The sequence below is a fragment of the Acartia tonsa genome, chromosome 15, assembly GCF_053477335.1.
Source record: "Acartia tonsa isolate MP-2025a chromosome 15, ASM5347733v1, whole genome shotgun sequence".
NCBI classification, from domain to species: Eukaryota; Metazoa; Arthropoda; class Copepoda; order Calanoida; family Acartiidae; genus Acartia; species Acartia tonsa.
Genome location: NC_137274.1, coordinates 16,538,291 through 16,545,040, shown reverse-complemented (window position 1 = coordinate 16,545,040; position 6,750 = coordinate 16,538,291). Strand labels below are relative to the sequence as shown.

The 6,750-nt window shown below is 32.4% G+C and overlaps 1 long non-coding RNA gene across 1 annotated transcript; it reads left to right on the top strand.

Moving 5' to 3' along the window:
* Nucleotides 1-3,830: 3,830 nt before the first annotated feature.
* On the top strand, nucleotides 3,831-6,431 carry LOC145307216 (uncharacterized). Its single transcript, XR_013875350.1, has 3 exons — nucleotides 3,831-3,901; nucleotides 4,672-4,703; nucleotides 6,357-6,431. It is a non-coding gene; the product is annotated as an uncharacterized LOC145307216 (long non-coding RNA).
* The last annotated feature ends 319 nt before the right edge of the window (nucleotides 6,432-6,750 follow it).

Genomic DNA, 6,750 nt, shown 5'->3' with positions numbered 1-6,750 from the left:
GTTTATTCCCAATGATGGGGCTCAAAATTATCCCTTCTGATGAATCAAAAAGTCCTCAAAGTTGTTAAGCCAACATTATTAAAAAACTTTGGAGACTAGTGTAATAAACAGCCCTATGTCCATTTACCCCCCAAAAATTAACATTTTGAGGGGGGGGGGTGGATGTTAAATTAACTTCCATGGTCCTATCTACAGGGATAAGACAATGACCGATACATTGATGCTTATCCCCAATGATTATACACAAAATTATCACAAGAAATGGTTTTAACGTCTGAACACTCAACTTAATGAACCAACCAATCAATAAAAGTCCCCAAAGTTGTTGAGCCAGCTAATTAGAAAACGCAATTAAAACTTTGGGGATATTAAACAGCCCAATGTCTCTTCGCTCCCAAAAAATTGTACTTTAGGGGAAGGGGGAAAGTCAAATTAACTTCCATGGTCTTATCTTTCATTCATTTATTATTGTTATTATCGACCACCGGATATGAGAGGGGGAGGGGACAGGAGAAGGGGGAGGGAAGAATGGTAGAGCAGTGACTGGGGAGAGGGGAAGGGTAGGATATAGTCGGAAAGGAAGGAGGAAAAGAAAGGGGGGGGAAATAAGCAGATGTTCCAAAGTTTGTGTGCAGCGCAATGTAAACATTTTCCCCCTTAATTTACTAATTTAAAAATATTCAAGGATCTAGAGAGATAAGACAATGGCGGATAAATTTATGTATATCTCAAAACAAAATTACTCGTTTTATAGATTAAAATTGGTGGTTGAAACACTTAATTTATTCAACCAACAAATCAGAATTCACTGAAGTCCCCAAAGTTGTTTAACTAACGAATAAGCAAATGTTGTTATAGGACTTATAACAATTTTATATCTAAAATAAAATAGCCTAAAACCAACCTAATATTTTATTGAAGCTGATCTTAAAAAGAACTAAATTGTTTTAGTACACATTGAAATGTTTAATTACTTAAAACCTATATTATCTAAAACCTATGAGAAGGTACCCTGTAAAGGAGAATCATATAGGATCAGCGGTTAGCAAGATCCTTCGGTACAAACATAAAAACAATCAAACAAACAGACAGACATCCAATTACTTTATTATAAGAAATTTATTATATCTATAATATCTTTAGAAATTTTTTTTTATCGCATCATATTATAAACAGCTTTCCGCGGATATAAAAAAGGACAATAATAAGATTAAAATCAGTTTTTTTAGTCCCGAGATGTTAATTTTTATATTCGTAGAAAACTGGATGAAATACAATACTACCATATTGATCGGTTTCAAAGCCATACTGGAAAAAAATATACATTACGCTGCAGAGAAACCCGCTCCCGGCATTTGACGGATTTTTTGAACAACAAAATTACCACCAAAGCCTATATATGTTGTTAGTCATAGTTACACGACCATTGTATACGTTGGTTGGTTCAGTAGGTTAAAACAGAGTGATTATTATTAGGGAGGAAGGGGACAGTGGGCTGTTTATTACACTGGTCCCCAAAGTTTTATAATAAAGCTCTCTTATTCGATGGCTTAACAACATTGAGGACTTCAAACTTTTTTTAAATTTCGCTTTATATCATATTCTCTCTCTTTCTCTCTCTCTCATAATCTCTCTCTCTCTCTCTCTCTCTCTCTCTCTCTCTCTCTCTCTCTCTCTCTCTCTCTCTCTCTCTCTCTCTCTCTCTCTCTCTCTCTCTCTCTCTCTCTCTCTCTCTCTCTCTCTCTCTCTCTCTCTCTCTCTCTCTCTCTCTCTCTCTCTCTCTTTCTCTCTCTCTTTCTCTTTCTCTTTCTCTCTCTCTAAATATCTCTCTCTTGGATAGTAAATAGCCTTAAATCATACCACTTTTTGTTATTTAAACAAAAACTGCATGAATTCCCAAATGAAGAACTCAAATGGTTCAGTGGTTAGAGAGATCTTAAAGAACAAGTGAAAAAAAAATACTTCATTGGATGTATAGCTTTGTAAATTTTTAAGATTTCTATAAATTTCAATTGTGTGATATAATTATTCTATTGATTTTCAATTTAGAATTGTGATTTTAAGTGACAATTAAATTGAACATCCGGCCACTTATGGGAAAGCACCGAAACGTCAAAACCAATTTTAATTAGCCTAAGCTTATCAACAAAAACTTACAACCTTAAAGGATAAGAAAAATCTATTTAAATTTTATTCAATCTATTAAATAATTTGCTTTAAAACATTTAAAACAAGATAAAAGAAGATTTAATTTTTACATAATACATTTCTTTCGTGTTGTTTGTAAACAAACAAGGATGACAGCATCCATAAAAGCGAAGCTCTGAAACGGTAGGACAAACGGACATTAACACTTGTATAGTGTCAGAACTAAATAATCAGAATATAAATGTATAAGAGTCAAAGCAAAATTGTGAGTAAATTTGTTGAAAAACTTCTTGGTACAGGATAATGTTTACGGACATACTTATATTTTTAGGATTTGATTATAGAGTTGATTTGCTTATAATTGTATACTTTGTTGTCCCAGGAATCAATATACCAAAAACCAGAACAATCGGATAATTAGATCACTTAAAAATGTGTTGTTAAAAAGTAAAAAAAAAGATTAAAATGGACTTACGGACATTCTGGTAATGATTATAGAGTTGCTACGCTTTCTAACTCGTACCTAACTTCTACAGGAATCACCATGCAAAGTTTGAAATCGATAGCACAATATTAACATGCCTAAATTAACGAAAAAAGCTAACCGTTACGGACGGACGGACAGACGTTCGGACGGACCGACCCTAATTATAGAAAAGCTTCGCTTTTAAAAAGTAAAAAATCAACATGTTGAAAAGGGACGTACGGACATTCTGGTAATGATTCTAGAGTTGCTACGCTTTCTAAATCCTACCTAACTACTACAGAAATCACCATGCAATGTTTGAAATCGATAGGATAATTCTAACATGCCTAAATTAACAAAAAAAGCTAACTTTCTCGGACGGACAGACCGACCCTAATTATAGAAAAGCTTTCATGCATACCCGTCCATCCATTATGATTTGGTAGAAATACGATTTAAAGAAAATATTATTTTTAAAATTTAATTGAAAAGTCAATTAATTAGTAGCAGATATCCTATATATAAAGTAGTAACTTTTTTTGTCTGTAGAGAAGGATCTCGCTAATCGCTGAACCAGTATGGTTAACCTTTACAGGGTAGCTTCTCATAGGTTCTGGGAGTGATTATAACTATTTTGGGGGAGGGTAACAACAAATTCCCTAGAGAAATTGCCCATAGAAAAAAAAATGACTGGCCACCCCAAAAAAATATGGGGGGATCGAACTCAACCCTTCATCACATCAATTGCCCCTAAAGTCCTCTAGGGGCGAAGCTACTAGTATTCTATAATTCACTTTGTCTGTCCTTTAGTCCGTAATGCTATGGTGCTATCTCAGCTGCTTTTAATGTGTGACGTCATAAAAAATACCTCTCTTTTTTAGGGGCTTCCTTTCCTCTCATCATTCCTTTTTATGACGTCACTCATGACACTTTCCGTATCTCCCCAATAATTTATGCACGACATGTTATGCCATTAAAGTAAAATAATAGAGGGGGCACAAGCTATACGTAACTCTACCCGTGTGGGGTCGGAACCCTTTGCCAACTTTCAATTGGGTTTTTGAATCTCAGCCAAGTGGCTACCAAAGAGCAGAACACAATTTGCTAGCAGGCGTGAAATGGTTCCCACCACTTGGGACAGGTAGTTGTCTGGATTATATGTACATCCATGCTTATACATTTATTGTTAATCAAGTTTGACAAACTTAAATTTTTCAGATATTAAAAATAACAATAAAATGAAACTTCCAAAGGATGAGGAGAATGTAACTTCAAGATCCACTTTAGGTTCATTGGTTAATTAAACTTTAAAAATAATATACTTTATTAAATAAAGTAGTAAAGTTTTTAGATTAAGATTTCAATTAACTTCTAAACTGATTGAGTTCTTCTTCTTAACATAGTTCGTGGGTTGGTTTTAGTTATTTTGAACACATAGCCCAAAAAGTCAGCTTATTCAGTTCTGACACTCTACAAGTGTTAATATTCGTTTGTCTTACCATTACAGCTTTTATGAATACCATCATTGTTTCTAATATACATTTAAGCCGTTGAAGGGCGGGTCAATGGGCTATTGCTATTATAACACTAGTCCCCAATGTTTTATAATAACGTTTTCTTATTCGTTGGCCTAACAACTTTGGGGACTTTAGTGAATTTTATTTGTTTAAATGATTAAGTTAATTGTCCAAACGTTTCAACCATTAGTTTTAATCTACAGAAGAGGTAAATTTGTGTTTAATTAATAGGGATGTACATCAATTTATCGGCCACTGTCTTATCCCTTTATATATCTGGGAGATAATGTTTTAAGGAAACAGTGAAAGAACAATTGACGGCACATTAATCTCCACCCTAAGTATAACTATTAAGGCGTTTCCCTTAAAGTACCTTCTTAGGCAAAAGCTGCTTCGTTATTGAGGTGTTTGTTTAGTACTTTCGGTGCGGTTAGGTTAGGTTCGGTTATATTAGGTACTTATTATCCCTTCAGGGTTAGCCTCCCCCTGCAGGGGTTGGGCAATGGAAAAAAAAGTAACCAATGAAATAATTGTTACCAGGCATAATTCGGTTGGGAAGAGCTGCTGGCAAGGTGAGATAGATAGATAGATAGATAGATAGATAGATAGATAGATAGATAGATAGATAGATAGATAGATAGATAGATAGATAGATAGATAGATAGATAGATAGATAGATAGATAGATAGATAGATAGATAGATAGATAGATAGATAGATAGATAGATAGATAGATAGATAGATAGATAGATAGATAGATAGATAGATATATATATATATAGATAGATAGATAGATAGATAGATAGATAGATAGATAGATAGATAGATAGATAGATAGATAGATAGATAGATAGATATATATATATATAGATAGATAGATAGATAGATAGATAGATAGATAGATAGATAGATAGATAGATAGATAGATAGATAGATAGATAGATAGATAGATAGATAGATAGATAGATAGATAGATAGATAGATAGATAGATAGATAGATAGATATATAGATAGATAGATAGATAGATAGATAGATTGGTTGAAACGTGTGGTTGACACCTAACCAATCAAAATTTAGTAGAAGTATCCAAAGTTTTAGAGTCAACGAATAAAATAAAGTGATTAAAGAACTTTGGGCCCCAGTGTAATTAAATGCCCCTCCGTATCGCTATGAAAACAAGAATGGCAACATCCATAAAAGCAAAGCTCTGAAACGGTAGGACAAACGGACATTAACTTTTGTTGAGTGTCAGAACTAAATATACAAAATATGAAAAAATTATACCTAAATTTGTTGCAAATCTTCTTAAATACAGAATTCTGTTTAAGGACATACTGACATTTTTAATACTTGATTATAGAGATGCTTCGCACATAATATTGTACCTTATTGTAATAGGAATCAGTAATCAGAAAATCAGATCAATCGGATGATTTTATCACATAAAAAAATTGTTATTAAAAAAGTAAAAAAATCAACTTGTTTAAAATGGACGTACGGACATTCTGGTAATGATTATAGAGTTGCTACGCTTTCTAAATCCTACCTAACTACTACAGGAATCACCATGCAAAGTTTGAAATCGATTGGACAATTCTAACATACCTAAATTAACGAATAAAAGCTAACTATCCCGGACGGATGTACGGAAGGACGGACCGACCCTAATTATAGATAAGCTTCGCTTTTAAAAATGCTGTGACTTTTCATAAATATCATATATCTCTAAAATGTACAGATTTCCGCTGATAGTAGAATGACAAATGAAAAGATTAATTCTACTTTTGTTGACCCTGAGGGACCAAAACAATATATTAGTTCAATAATTTACTATCCTCGAAAAGCTGTCTATACAATGATGAAATAAATAAACATGTGACAGTATGGCATTAAAACCTAATATCCTTTGCATTCGTCTATCTGCGGAAAGCTGTCTATGATATGATTCGATAAAAAGCTTTTATTACATCGTATTATAGACAGCTTTCCGCGGATATTGAAATACAAATTATAAGATTAAAACCAGTTTTGTTAGCCATGAGGGGCCAAATGCCATGGCTAACAAAACTGGTATTACTTTTTTGATTCTTATTTTCATATTCTTATAAAATTGTCTGTAATATGATGCTATACATGAGTTTTTTTAGTATGGCTGAAAACTGGTTCTAAACCAGCGGATATTAATCGGTTTCAAAGCCATACTGGAATTAACTATTAAATTTTAGATGAAATATTTACTGATAGATGCTGACCAAATTTCTACCGTTGACCATTTTTCTTTTAAACCAAAAGTGAAGGTATATTTTCTATTTATCTATTTATTTATATGTCTATATTTTTATCTATCTATCTATAAGTCTATCTTTCTCTCTATCTATTTATTTATATGTCTATCTATCTATTTATCTATTTATTTATATGTCTATCTATCTATTTATCTATTTATTTATATGTCTATCTATCTCTCTATCTATTTATTTATATGTGTATCTATCTATTTATCTATTTATTTATATGTCTATCTATCTCTCTATCTATTTATTTATATGTGTATCTATCTATTTATCTATTTATTTATATGTCTGTCTATCTTTCTCTCTATCTATATATATGTATATC